This window comes from Typopeltis vanoorti, chromosome 13 (assembly GCF_054136105.1).
Source record: "Typopeltis vanoorti isolate ZY-2024b chromosome 13, IOZ_Tvanoo_1.0, whole genome shotgun sequence".
In the NCBI taxonomy this organism is placed as follows: domain Eukaryota; kingdom Metazoa; phylum Arthropoda; class Arachnida; order Uropygi; family Thelyphonidae; genus Typopeltis; species Typopeltis vanoorti.
The window spans coordinates 44,558,017-44,574,182 of NC_143561.1; positions in this window are offsets into that span (position 1 = coordinate 44,558,017).

The following is a 16,166-nucleotide window of genomic DNA, read 5'->3' on the forward strand; positions in this document are numbered from 1 at the left end:
AGAGGGAACCTGTCACAACAGCATAGCTAAAACCTGAGTATCTAATGAGGATGCAGCCATTTTTGTTGGTAGTTCTGCAGTTCCATGATGGATGTTTGAAGTTTCGATCCCCACCGATGATGATGGCCTCCATAATGTCAAAGATGACATCCAAATCAGAAAAGCAAAGTTCTTGACGGGTGAGTTTTAGGTAGCATAGATTTTAAGTTTTACGGCTGTGTTGGTATGAATGTCTGTTTACTCAAGATTAGTGTTTGAAGGATTGGTTATGAATGGTATGTAATGTAATTTTTAATAAAGATGCCAGTGCCACCGCCTCTTCAGGTCTTAGATGGGTTTCGTTTATTAAAATAATACCTGGATGATATCTCCGTGAGAATAGTTGGAGTTCTAATAAAACCTTACTGATTAGGCAATTGGCTTTCCAAGCTATAATCTGTAGTTAATTTGTAAGAAGTCTATTTTTGATCATCGGTGAGTGCTGTTAGAAAGGACTGTGTTTCGTGCAGGAATCTTTATGCAGAATTTAATGATGGGTTGGATTTACTGAAGTCTTGAAGCATATTTGCGAGAGAAGTTGTAATGATTGCTGTTAAGTTTGGATGTGATTGTGGTTGGCCCAGATCTTCTTGTGTTACCTTTTTTCGGGAGAGCCATATCGGCATATATCTTTACCTGACCTTGATTATTCAATTATGAGTGAAATTGTAGTAAAGTCTCAGCCTGCGTCAGCTGCGATTCTACTTTCCCATGCTGGACTTTGAGAACCAAAGTTTCTGATGTCTGCATCCAAGTGTTAGTCTGTTTATTTGAAACTATTCTTTTGTTGTTTGGATAGCAAATACATCCTCTGTAATTGGCTGGGTGTGGACCACTGCAGTTCGCACATTTAGCCGGGGTAGTTTTTGGCTTGGTGCAGGTGTTAGTGGGGTGGCCCTCACCACATTTTAAACATTTATATTCGGCTCTACATAGCTTTTGAGCATGTCCATATTTATGACATCTGTGACATTGACCAGATGAAGCTTGTTTCCTGAGAGGTTCAGGTGTGATCCTGAGCCCTCAGATTGGAGTAATATAAATGTTTTCGTAGGGGTTTGCATCTCTACGAGGACTAAAAGCATCGGGCTCTTGTCAGCTCTTAGCATTCTGCTGACATTAACTGGTAGTAAGTCTTGGTAGCAGAGATCTGCTGCTATCTCCTCCTTGGGGATGTCCTCTGACACACCTCGGAACACCTTTAAATTTTTCTGATGAAAAATGTGTGGTATTCCATACACTGCTCATCCATCGTTTTGGTTAATTTATGATCATCTTCCACTGTGGAGGGCTGGATCTTTATGCCATCATCTACATTTTAGCCCCTGTATATGTTATTTTCATATCTGCCATAGTGGACCTTAGAGTCATCCATCTGTGTTTTTCGAGAAGGACAATCGGAGGTACCTTGTCTTTAGGAGAGGTAGAAAGTCAGTAATGGAACCGTCTTCCTCTTTCCCGTCATCCCTGCGCGTTTCTGTTGTTTTACGCTTCTTGCGTACATGAACCTCTCTATAATCTGTGGGTGTGGAATCTAGATCTAATTTTGCTTCCCCCCTGGAGTTGGGTCTACAATCTCCGTTTCATCTCCTGACATGGAATACAAATTTAGGAAACCAGGCCACTCAACTTCGAGCGTTTTCAATAACCTTTTCAATAATTTCAATACTAGCTTCCTATCACGTCTCTCTCTATGAAATCATTAGGATCAATTTCACTCATAATTGACGTATCTAAGATTTACTGGTATACAAAATTTGGAATACAAGAGCGTGCGAATAATCCTGTAGGCCCAAGAGCCCACTTGCGAAATCACGTAGAAGTGGAGCCTACCTACAAAATTCCGACAGTCAGAAAACATGTAAAGTAGAGATGGGAATGCCGTGTTCTCACTTGGCCTCAACTCAAATTGCTACCTCCATAAGAAAGCAAGAATTCCACGACTGCTCATCTTTGCCGGTGGGGGCCTACACAGACATTTGACTTCATGCACATTTCGTGCAGAGAAAGAGAAAGTAGATTTCAAGTTAAGTCGGAGCCAGTGCAATGTGAGAATCACAAAACACTCTGAAAACAAAAATCAAATCGAACACGGTTATGAGACTATCTCTTCTTCTCCCTTCCGACAAGAAAAATCGACAAAAAAGCTGTACAAATAATCATCAGAATCTAATCCACACACATCACATGATTCATTCATTAATATTTTTGTCTAGATGGGTGACAAGAATGCTTTCCATATTCCCCGTTATCTGTAGAAGAAAATGTATAGATGGGGTGTTATTGAGCTATAACATCTGGTCATGGCGTGGTAACGGCAATAACCGAGCCTCAGTTAAAACTTCATTGACTACCATGGCAGGAGGGTAACAGCAATAGCCGAGCCTCAGTTAGAATTTTATTGGCTACAGCATTGCCATCCATTACTCTCCCAGGGTTTCATCTTTCTCCTATTTCATTCTTATAAGGACTGGCTTAAAGGGGCGAAGTAAGATTGCTTTTCATATTCCCCGTTGTCTGTAGAGGTCAGTGTAAGAATAAGGTGTTATTAAGCTATAAAGCTCTGATCATGGCAAGAGGGTAACAGCAATAGCCAAGCCTCAGTTAGAACTTCATTGTCTATAGCATTTTCATCCATTACCCTCCCTGGTTACCAATTTTAGTCGCATCGTACGACATGCATTAGCTACATTGGTGATACGTAAGTAAAGCCAATCTCTAAAAATTAAGACGATCCCTAGACCACTCAATAGTGGCCGAAACATCACCACCACCGAGCAGAACGGTTCAAATTCCGAAGAAAAGCATTCACTGACAAAGCCCCTCACCGGGCTTTGTCAGTGATTAATACTTTGTCAGTAAATAGTACTTTGTCAGGAAGTACTATTTATTATTCATGAAATAATAAATAGTACTTCCTTTTATTTATGAAATTCATAGAAACTTATTTCCTAAACAGTGTTTTCTGTTTGAGTACAAATAACATACATTTCCACTTGACTATTAAACTGACTTTGTCAAACAACTCTACGCGTAGTTCACTGTTAAATTGGAAAGTTGACTCAATAAGCAATCTAAATTGGTACTACATTCTCAATAGACGCTTTCGGATTTTAAAGTCCCAACTTCAAAAGTTGTATTTCACATCTCAATATAAGGAAGATTTTTTTTTTCGGTTTCCTTTCGATCCATACGTCGTTTATTTACGTGGATTTAAATGCATAAAATTATATGGAAAGGATTTATAGAAAATATAGGATTTCTTGAAGCTAATTAAAATATTTTGATGTTGTTTACGCCTTAAAAATAAGAGTCTTATAGAATAGATGTTAAAATAAATTAAAAAATAATTAATAATGAAATACTAAATAAAATTTAACATATTGGGAAGGAGGAAAGAGAAAAATATTCGTTAAAAACTGCCTATTTTCACACACACACACACACACACACACACACACACACACACACACACACACACACATACACACAAAGAGGTGAAAGAAAAAGAAAGAGATTAAAGCAAACATTTAGAATTAAAAGTGGAGGGCTCTTTAAATCCTGTATGTTGCATGTGACGTTTTATATGCCAGGTGATATGAGATCTACAAAAGAGGAATGAAGAAAGCCCTTATCAAGAAACTCTGCAGTTTTAGAAATGGTTTTTGGAAGCACTCAATTGTTGTTAGAAATATACGTAATTATATCATCATGTCAGAAAAATTACCCATCTGAGCTAATTTACAAGAGCAGCAAAAGCACTTCAAAAGCCGGATAGTCATATAGAGATAGATGTTAGACTTAGCATAAAATGAATATAGGATGAACCCCCCCTGTCATTACCGAAATTAACCAGTGAGAGACTTGTGTAGTATGACACACACACACACACTCATAATTCGATTTTGCGTAAGTAATTTCATCACATCTTCAGTAATATTTGTGGCCAAACTTTAGGCAAATATTTAAATATTTTTCCTGATAACAAACGTAATTATGTTATTTATTCATTTCTCCCTTCTTTACGAAACTTAGGCTTCATTGACATGCATTGACATTGGTAACTTGCAACTGGTAACATTGTAAATTGACATGCACTAACATTCTATACCTTAATGGCATTTCATGAAGGTATAGAATGAATTAACGCACTAGCTGCGTTGTTGTTCTCGTGCACGAATCCATTCTAATATGAATAATTCGTTAATAATTTAGAACTTTGGTGATGTACCAAAGTAATGTTTTATGTATTGCTTTTTCCTTCTATGTACTATGCACCACATGAAGTCTTCTAGAAAAACGAAACTAGTACTGCATTTGAAAATAAATTACCTTTCTATTTTAACATTCGGCTATATAGGCTATATAGGTGATATAGGATATCAGTGATATAAGGCTATATAAGTTATATAAGTGATTTGTTTAAACACACATACAATATGCAGTGGGTTGCCATGGGAGAAGTAGACTACCCTCCCACAATGGAACAGGTCTTCACCCTGCAGTTGGAAAGATACAGGCTTATATCATCATCATCATCATCATCATCACTTATCAGCAGCATGATTTACAACACTAGTGCTTCAGCACGTTCGAAATAAGTCGAGATTTTGACAACATTATTCCTTAATTATGGCCATAATAACTTTCCCCGTATGTGTCATCAACAAAAGGTGTATAGGAAGGCGAATTTTGTTAAAAAAAAAGGAAGTCGTATTGTTCATAATAATTTCAGTCAGAATTTAGGCTGCTTATATTGATTACAGTGGTATTAAGCATTTCTAGGTTAGCGATCTCAGTCGTTATCAACGATGCTCATTCGTTGGAAAGAACTGGATTCGAATTCTGTGTAGGATGCAAAGAATCCTAATGACGTTTTAATTGAAGGTGAGTTAGCCAGTCTCATACGGAGTTAGGGGGTTTTTTCAGCCGGAAACGTTTCACCGGATGTTTCGTCCCTCAGAACAGGCAAATCGGCCCCGTGAACACACACACACACACACACACACACACACACACACACACACACACACACACACACACACACACACACACACACACACACACACACACACACACACACACACACACACACACTTCTACAGCCATAAGACACTCCTGGAATAAGGAGTAACCAACCTGTTCCGTAGGGATTTCGGTTTCGAATGCCTACACGGTAAAGTGCGGCTCTACGCGAGAGCGTAGAGCCACATTTTACCATGTAGTTGCAAACTACTCTAGGATGTTGCAAACTACTCTAGTATCCCTTCTCCTGTCATTATTGGAATTAAATATCCTTTTCATTCGTGGAATTTTATGCATTCTTCCCATATATTTAACAACGATACCGATTTTTATTTTTTTTAGTTTTTGATAGTCAGAGTGCGTCAAAATATCGTAGCATAAATCAATTGAGCCATGCACTGATAGTTCTATATAAAATATACCTATAATTAAATATGAAATAAATTTGCATCGAGCATAGAGTATTTAAGTTTTTGTTCTTATATTCGCAGATAGTAAGTTTAAGATTAAAAAAAAAAAAAAACTAAAAGTGAAAACAGAAATAGCAAATAATCCTTAATTTAGAAAAATAAGGAATTTGTACAACTCTTTACCATAAAAAATGATCCGTTATACTGAGAAAAAAGTAAGATGTTAAAAAAATTAAAAAAGAAAAAGAAACAAAAACTTTCCAACTCCGTATTGACTTTTAGAGAAGTACGTTACATTAGGAATATTCAGAATTGACTGTTCATTCCTTTCTGCATTAAGTGTAACTTTAAATGATTAGTTGAAGTGAACAAATGTCAACGACCATATATGCTATCATTTGGGCACGCAACAAACCCTTTAATACAAAAACGCTAATAAATTGTCGCACTTTCAAAAACAAGATGAGTCAAACACACACATGAACTTTTATAATTGTGGAATGTTGACTAAATGAAAAGCACTAATGGATAAATGATTATTCTCATAACAGCCCATGATCGTAGGAATGTACTCTAGGTCCACAACAAATTTTCATGGGCTGGAGTCACATTAAAAAAATAAATAATAATTATACCTCTTAAGTTAAGGGGATAATAAATCCCTCATTATTTTAACGCCGGATACGAAACTCGGAGATCGAAATCTAAACGTTTCATGCCGAAGAACTATCGGTGAGTCAAAGCGTAAGTCAACACCTGGGTAGTACAACACTAGGGCAACTCGGAGCAAAGATGGAGCAAATTCCGTCACAATCCTTAATATTTTCTCATAATGTAAAACGCAGCTCCTAGAAGATGTATTGCTGTTTTACATTATGAGGAGAGATCACTACCCAGACCGGTTTCCACCTTTATTGAGATCTCATCAGTGAGTAGGTAGACCTGGAATACCAAGGTTTAAGTGAACCAAACTTACATATACCCCTACTAACGAATTGCCATACCGGTGTACCCGTATATTATTATTACTACGATAAAGAGGCTATTTTTCCGCGGGCGTAAATTAAGTTAAGGGGATAATAAATCCCTCATTATTTTAAAGCCGGATACGAAACTCGGAGATCGAAATCTATCCACCTTTGCTCCGAGTTGCCCTAGTAATAATAAATTTAGTTTAATCCTTTATCCAAGTGTGAGCAAACAAAGTTTGCGCCTGAAAGTATCTTCAGGACTGGGGTAAGGTAATACAACACCGAGGAACTCGTTGCAAAGGTGGAGCAAGCTACCAACATTCCTATCTCAGTATCTCCCATAATGCAAAACACATCTCCTTGCGGATATGTCTGATGTTATGCATTAAGGGAAGGGCCACTACCCAGACTAGTTTCGACTTTTATTGAGGTCTCTTCAGTGGGAGCCAGGCCCAAGTGGAGATAACCAGCAGAAGCATTAGCAAGGTCATCTCTACCTGTTTTGCATGTGTTTTGTATGTGTTTTGCATTATGGAAGATAATGAGATAGGAGTGATATTAGCTTGCTTCACTTTTGCTACTAGTTACCCGATGTTGTACTACCTTACCCCAGTCCAGAAGATACTTTCAGGCGCAAACTTTGTTTGCTCACACTTGGATTAAACTAAATTTATTATTGTCAAACCAAGTGAAAAATAAACTTTCAGTTGCCCTAGTGTTGTACTACCCAGGTGTTGACTTACGCTTGGACTCGCCGATAGTTCTTCGGCATGAAACTCCTAGATTTCGATAGACTTCGATCTCCGAATTTCATATCCGGCTTTAAAATAATGAGGGATTTATTATCCCCTTAACTGAATTTAGGCCGCCGGAAAAATAGCCTCTTTATCGTAATAATAATAATAATATATGGGTACAGCGGTATGGCAATTCGTTAGTAGGAGTATATGTAAGTTCTGTTCACTTAAACCTTGGTATTGCAGGTCTACCTACTCACTGATCAGACCTCAATAAAGGTCGAAACCGGTGAATGTGGGGAACCCACATTTACCCTACCCCTATTTGGTTCATAGTGTTCCATCAATCACGACAAGAATCCTTATCTCTAATCATCACCCATAATTCTATACGCGAACAAAACAAACAACGTGATGTCACACACACAGATGTTCCCCAGAAAAATTCCAAACATTCCAAACCCATGACGTCATCATCTGAACAACCAATCACGTCACGATTCCTTATCTTATCTTGATTTTGATCTGGTCACTTGTGACCTGCCCTGACTACTACTTAGGGTGGTCATAAATTAACTTTTCCTCTTTGGAGGTATCTGTAGCTAAAAGTAATACACGGAATGAGACCACATTTTATATTGAGATTTTCGAAGGCATGCGGAGATGATTTCCGGGAAAAAAGATTTATTGGTTTTATCTACAGATGCCTCCAAAGAGGGAAAGTTATTTTATAGCCACCCTGTATATTTCTGGCAGATCCATTTTATTTTATATCTTTTACATGATGATTTTAAGTTTTATTTTCTGATATTATGACAATAATAATAACATTTATCCTTTTCAAACATTAGTCACATAACATTGTAATAATTCCATGTTTCCAAGGCGACAATAGGTTGTATTTAGATACACTAACTAAGCATCCACCAAACTACTCGCAACTGTATCATACGTTCTGATTTGGGTCCGATTTTAAACATAAAATGAAGATTGCTCTTATAAACATTTTGAAGTGCCTAATCTGCAATTTAGCAGTAGAGTCACATAGCTATAGGCTAAACTGTATGTAAAGTTCCTTTTTACTCTTTCCTAATAAAATAATATATTGTTCTCAAAATTTTTGTATGCATAAAACTGCTTCAAAAATCCGCTGCGAATTTTTAACTAACGTCTAAATTTCATGTGAAAGAAGGAGAGAGAAAAAGCAATAAATAAGATAATTACGTTTGGAGACGAGGGATTTATTTAATTCAAAATATATCTAAACATTTGTCTACAGTTTGGTCATGAATATTACTGAAGACGTAATGAGATTACGTACGCAATTCGAATTCTGGGTTTGCGTGTCATTTCTTGCATTTCGTTCTGTGTTGCTAAAGAGTATTTCCCTAACGACAATTCATATACGAGAACCATTTTTTGTTTCGACATACTACACAAGTCTCTCACTGGTAACTCCTAACAACGACACGGAATTACAAAACAATAAGACTATGATGGGAAGGTAGAGTTGTTTGACAAAGGAAGTTTAATACTCAAGTGGAAATGTACGTTATTTGTATCCAAACAGAAAAACCTGTTTAGGAAATAAACTTCAATGGGTTATGCATAAAGAAAGTATTATTTATTACTTCATGAAGAAAGGTAAGTGTTATTTATTGCTTAATTCGTAAAGGAAGTTTTTATCCTGTTTGGACGAATTTCTGAGCAAAAAAGTAACGAAAGAATCATAATGAAATATTGTAATAATCAATATTATAATTCCATATTAGGAAGATTACATAAAAATGAAAGATGATGCACACTATTGAATTTATATTGGGTTAATTGATCAGTTTACGGAAGTATTATTCCTATGACAATCATTATTCTGAAACAAAGATTTGTCCATGATCGCTTTCGGATTTATGAAATTGTGAATAAAATTTAAATGAAATATTAAAATTAAGGATTCATAAAGCATATATATTTACTGCAAACTTTTTAATATTTTGAAACTAAATTATTTTAAAAATTGAAAAATATAATAATTCTTAAAGGTACACCATTTATTTTATTATAGATTGCTCTAATACGTTACTTGCAGAAGAACATTATGTGAAGCTCCTCTTCAGCCCATGCATGTCGTATGAGGCGAATAAAATGGATATCCAGGTGGGTAATGGATTGCAATGCTGTAGCCAATGAAGTTCTAACTGAGGCTCGGCTATTGCTGTTACCCTCCTACCATGATCAGAGCTTTAATTTAATAGCTAATAACACCTCATCCCTACACTGTCCTCTACAGATAACGGGAAGATGAAAAGCATTCTTGCTTCGCCCATCTAGCAAATTTTTTTTTTTTTATGTACCCTGTGTGGTGGGCGGGATAAGAATAGTTTAACTGTAGCCTTGCATGTCTTACGAGGCGACTAAAATGGGTACCCAGGGAGGGTAATGGATGGCAGTGCTGTAGCCAATGAAGTTTTAACTGAGGCTCGACTATTGCTGTTACTCTCCTGTAACAACAATAAGCCATGATCTGAGCTTATATAGCGCTATATTACCCCATCATACATTTTCTTCTACAGATATGAAGAAGCGGGGAATATGAAAAGCACTTATAGACGGCATTAAGAAGGAAAGCTCACTAAATCTGAGATCTTAATTTCAGGTCGTCATTTTATGCAGATTTGGATGTACTCCTAAATAAATTTACTACAAGTTTTCAGATTTTTTTTTAATTAAAGTAGATAACTGCTGTAATAAATTTAGTATGGAAATTGGCAAGACACTAGAAAGAAAGAAAGAAAAAAAAAAGGCAGCAGCGAGAAAAATACTATATGTGTTTTCAATGGAGAATCTATAGAACAAGTAAAAGTACTTCATTTTCCACTTAGGTCTTAGAAATATTGTGAGCATGTTTACTGCATTCCATCTTTCTATCGTTTTCTTGATATTCCAACTGGTCTTTTAGCACCCAGTTTCTAAATTTCTGTTTTAAAATCATTCTGATTTTTTTTTTCATTCTGTTAACACGATTTTAACTATTTCTATTTTTATTGTTTGTTATCTGTTTATTTTCTGTCGGTGAGGCAAACCTTTTTTTTTTTTATTAAGGTTTTATCTTTCCCAAATTTTTAAATTTTTAGTCTTAACCATTTCATGTCATTGTGAATGAATCCCTTTCTTCAAACTTCTCCAACGCAAAAAAAAGCCCTAAATGTTGTATCCTATCACCTATTCTGTTTCTTCTGTACTACTAAATAAAGGAACTAATCTCAATCACCACTGATCTCATTCACAGCTTTTGTAGGTGATGGTACTTTCCGCTCATCTTACGCATTTGGAAAAGAATGGAAATGCTCAGACATTCGAAGCTTCAAGATCATCATTAACCATTGCCTTAAACATTGATCTAGGAACCGTCCTTCAATGGAGTGAGGACAAACTGCTAACCTTTCAATGCCATCGAAACACAAATCTCAGCTCATCTACCTTACTCTCAATACCACAGACCACCGGACAGGATCAGATCTCTCTCTCTCTCTCTCTCTCTCTCTCTCTCTCTCTCTCTCTCTCTCTCTCTCTCTGCTTGGACTATTCTTTACCCAGTTTCTCCTGGCACAAATACATCATATCAAAATCTTCCTCGGCATCCAAAAAAGTAGGCTTTCTCTTTTTTGCAAAATGCTAATTTACACCCATGCAATCATAAACTCTATACAAATCCCAATCCCATATGAAAATGCTATCCAGAGAATATTGTTGTTATGTTTGCGGTTATACCAAAAATTTCCCTAAACATTCTTGCTATTATTCATAACACAGCAATTTTTTTTTGTCTCGTTTGTTTTTTTTTTTTTCGAGTAATTATACAATATATTTATGTAATTAGTTCATCAATTTACGTTACCTAAAATCTATTTAAAACTAAAAAAATATAAATACATTTCATATATAAAACCTTTCACTATGAAGCCGAATCGCAGTTCCAGTGATACTCTCACCTGTAAGTCTGACACCAACTGCCATTGAATTAGAAACTTTCATTTAATACCGCGATGGATCTCCTCTAGCACGAATTACAGCATATGTGCAGTTTGGCATAGATTCCACAAGGTACTGAATTGCATATACGTCTGAAACATACCAGGCGTTCATTTCAGAGTCCTTCAACTGACTCAGAATTGATGGAAAAGGAATTTGCTCTCAGATTTGTTTATCTAACATTTTTCTCATACATTCTCAATACGGTTGAGATCTGGTCTTTGTGGTGGCCAGGGAAGATGCTGTCCTGCTCGCTGAACCATTGCTGAAGAATTCTTGTGCGATCTACAGTAGCATTGTCGTCCGTGAAACAACACTCACCTGCTGGATAAAAATTCAACATTGCAGGATGGACTTTATCAGCAATTATGTTCCGATATTCTTTGAAGAACACCCAAACATCCAAGAATATCACGGGACCCTTCCGTGCCAACAAAAAATTCCCCACACCATGAAACCACCTCCAGAACATTGAATTGTGTTTACAAGGCAATCTGGGTTCACTGCTTCATGGGGCTCCCGCCACACTGTTTGGTACAGAATAAGGTGTACCACGAGTTGTCGGACCACATGAGTTTTTTTTTTTCAGTGTCAGTGATGGCGTTCCTGACACCACTATATACGAATTTCACAGAAATCAGTAGCTTCCGCATAGTCATGCGACTGCCAACATGGATCCTCTTCAATTCCATGGGCAGAGTTCTGTGAGATATGGGTCAAGAACAGACTTCATTAAATACTTCGGTCAATTGCTGCACAAGAAGTTCTGTTTGTCGTACAAACCTTCTCAGATGACGACGATCTGGTTCCTTAAGACCACTTCGCCTCTCAGTCAAGCAATGTGAGTTATTTTTCCACTGATTAAACATCCAGGATATCTCAATTATGCTGTTTTTAAAATCGTGACGCCAACCAGACGAGCACCTACAATATGCCCTTATCGAACTCCGAAAGATATTTTATTTTTCCCATTGTGATAAACACTATTGACGGTTACTGAGCAGCAGCTCTAAAAAAGTTGCCTAGAACAGATGGTGATGTTTTCTAGGCAACTATTTTGAATGCACGCTGTGTAAGAAACGTTTATGTACATCTGCATAAATGTTTTCAATTCAGTGGTCGGTATGTGTAGCTCTCAAGGTCACACAGATAACTCCATATCGTATTTATTGCACGGAAGTACGCATGCAGAAGCTCACACACACACACACACACACACACACACACACACACACACACACACACACACACACACACACACACACACACACACACACACACACACACACACACACCACAAAGAGAAAGAGAGAGAGATTGCTCATCAATATCTATTACATAGCCAGGAACAACTCTGTGGATTCGATTCTAATGGACGAACTGGATTGTATCTAATAAAGCATTACCTGTACTAGAGTTACTCCGGTCTATTTTGGATAAACTGTTTTTAAAAAACATGTCACGATTTACTTACTGCAGTGTTTTTTACAGTTCAAACAGATTTTGTTAGATATTTCTAATAATTTTATTATGTATTTGTAAGATTTCTTATGTAATTTTAAAGTGTTATATAAGAAATGAATGGAATATTCAGTTATTTGCTAATGATGATGTAAAATTGATTACAGTAACAGTTAATGAGAATAATGCACAGATGTTGCAAAGGACAACTTATATAAACTGGCAGTACAGGTATCCCTTGCTTAACGGTGTTTTGCTTAACGTGGATTTTATTAACGCGGCGAAATTAATTGCGGCAATTCCTTGATATACGCGGGAAGAGTTTTGATTAACGCGCCTTTAACCATGCGGAGCTAGCAGCTGATCTGACAGATACATGCAAAATGTTTAATATAAATATTCTTACACAATTCAGTGTATAGCCTGGATGTCATAAGTAGCTGTGCATTCATATGGTAGAGTGATATTCCAAACTGTTTTTTTGCTGGCAGTTTGGTTTAGCACATGTTATGTAAAGGTTTGTGATATTTGACAGTAAATTGTATCTGAGAGATACCGCGACCTCCGATGTCAGAATAATATGTTTTAGTTGTTTTTTTTTTTATTCTTTGTTCAATAATTTTTAGATTGTAACTGAAAATAAATAAACCATCATGTATTACTGAAACAGAGAGACAAAGGCTTATTTATCATACATGTCCTCTAGATGTGCTTTACATTATTGAAAACACTAAGGAAAATTATCTGAAACTTACTTCACCTTTACTACGAGTTGCCCATGAGGTTGGTTATGCTTGCATCAGCCGAAACTTTTAGTGTCTATATATTCGGCACGAAATTCTTGTTGTTTCTATATTGGGCTATGAAATAATGTTGGATTCAATATCCACTTAATTTTCGCCATCATGAGTTATATTTGAAATGACTCTCCAGACCTTGTTTGCCGAGGTCTGGAGAGTCATTTTGCTTGTTATCGTAGAATTTATGCCGATAAGAAAAAAACTAAAACTGTTCAAACGACTCTCGATAACTTCTTTTGATAAAAAAATTGCAGTAAATAATGTAGGTACAAGCATTTATTAAACATTTACTTTGCATTCATTTTTTATCTTTCCTAAAAGAGTATTATATAAAACGAATTATTAATACAATAATCGATCATGGACGAATTGTAATTTTTACCATTGATTATTAGATTGATTAACGCAATTTTGATACACGAAGTAACATCGAGTGATTAATGAACCGCGTTAATCGAGGGATACCTGTATATGAGTAAAGAGAAAGACAGCCAGTTTAATGTTGCAAAGTGTAAGGTTATGCATTTTTGGATGAAGAGATTCCCAGCTGTGTACATTGGGTTGCAAGAAATGAATGAAGTTATGTGTTTAGGAAGGGGAGGGGTAGGTACTAGTGGACTTTGAATTCAAGTTCAGAGGTCACGTTGTAAAAGTGGATAACATAGCTCATATGATTAGCTGGTTATTGAAGAACCCTGTTAAGCAGAGATAAACAGATTATTACACCTCCTTATAAGGCCTTGATACTGCCTCATCTGCACTATTGTTATCATTGTCAGTGAGTTTCTCGGAAATGTGGGAGACACTGAAAGGATCCAGAGGCGACTGGTCAAGACGGTGACAGATTTATGTGATGCTTCATATGAGGATAGACAAGATTTCTAGGTTATAGAAATTGGTTAACAAGCTGAAAAGAAGAGATATGACAGACATATTAGTTACTTAAAAGGTTGTTATATTAGTTTGCTTAAAAGGTTGTTATATTAGTTTACTTACAGACAGAGACATTAGATATTTTAACCCATCAAGTTACTAACCTCTTAAAAAGTTTGTTGTGTAAAATAAAAAGGTATCATAGCATGCAGATAACAAGTGAATCAGCATGCATATATCAAATAATACTCATCATTGAAGAGAAAAATCAAAAAAAACATCAACGAACTTAATAGGCAGATCCTTTCTTCATTTAAATGATACCAAATGATGAAAACAATATGGGTAGGAGTTTCAAAACTTTGAAAAACTGATGCATTCCTTGCTTGCTGCAATCGTAAATAGTTATTTGAAGGTAAACATTTTATTTTTCTTTCTTACTTACTTTCTTTCTTTACTTATTTTAATTTTGACAACATGGGTATGAATTTCAAAACTTTGAAAAGCTGATGAATTTCTTGCTTGCTGTGATCATAAATATTTATTTGAAACTTACTAATGCTAAAGAAAGAAAAATAAATAAATTTCAGTTACATAAGTTCAGAGCTTTGGAATTAAAGTGTGACTGGTAGCATTTGGTGATTGAATATTTGAGCAATATAAAATATAAAATATGCATTTGTAACTTAATGAACAAAGATGTGTGCTATTGTTGCGTTTTCCACAGTGAAACTTTGCTCGGTTATTCAGATTACAAATTGATATAAAAATTCATAACATTATACCTTAATGCAATTCTGTTTAATTATTGTAAAAAAAAATCACATCTCTACCCTTCTAGAGATGCGAATGTGTCGGTCACTGGATGATACTAGTCAGGAAAAGACATGTTGAGTTAATGGAAAATTGTTGCATCTACTGTAAAAACCATAGTTCAACTCATGTGAATGTTAAAATCACTTAGTCACCATGGGAACTGAAAAAGGACCGAAAATTAAGACCGGAAATTAATGAGTAATCTTCAAGAAAGACTAATGAAAATATAAGCAGTGTGTGGGGAAAAAATTCACACAGTTATTTATTTATTTATTGCTCAGTTATTCTGGCTAGAAAAATGTAGTTAACTGATATTTAAAGTAAAATAGAGTGAACAAAAAAAGACAGATGTGATAGCTAATAATAATGTAATGTGTCTTTTGAAATTGATAAAGTATAAATTATTTTTTTTCTTGTGAAATTTCTTGCCACAAACTAATCAGAGACTGTTCTTTCTTTCTTCCTTTTTTTTGAAAATCCACTCAGTGAATTGAAAGTCATTTTTGTTCATGCAATTCCTCAAATATTTCAAGAAACTGTGTCAACTATTGGAGGCAAAAGGAATCCGGTATTAAATTAATATCCAGAATTTTTAGTAGAGAAGATTTCACCTGAAAAGTGACAATTTTTAACTATATCTGTAGTTTCCACCACCACCAGACTAGGAAAACAACAGTCATGGTTAAAGTACGATTGTTAGAATTTGGTTATTTTACAGAGAGACTGTAGATATTTTAACCCATCATGTTACCAAACTTTTAAAAAAGGTTGGTGTAGAAAAGAAGAAAACAAAAATTGGGGAAAATGATATCCTGTAATTATTTATTTTAGAAAATTGTCTAATGCCACCTATTTACAATGTTTGAGTTATCTGTAAACATTTCGTTCCCATACTCAAACACCAAAATGATAATACCACATAAAACATCAAAGGGAGGATGTGAATCACAAAAAATGTGAAGTTTGGATTGCGTGTGGGAAGTATTATGAAGCCCTCAAGTAAGA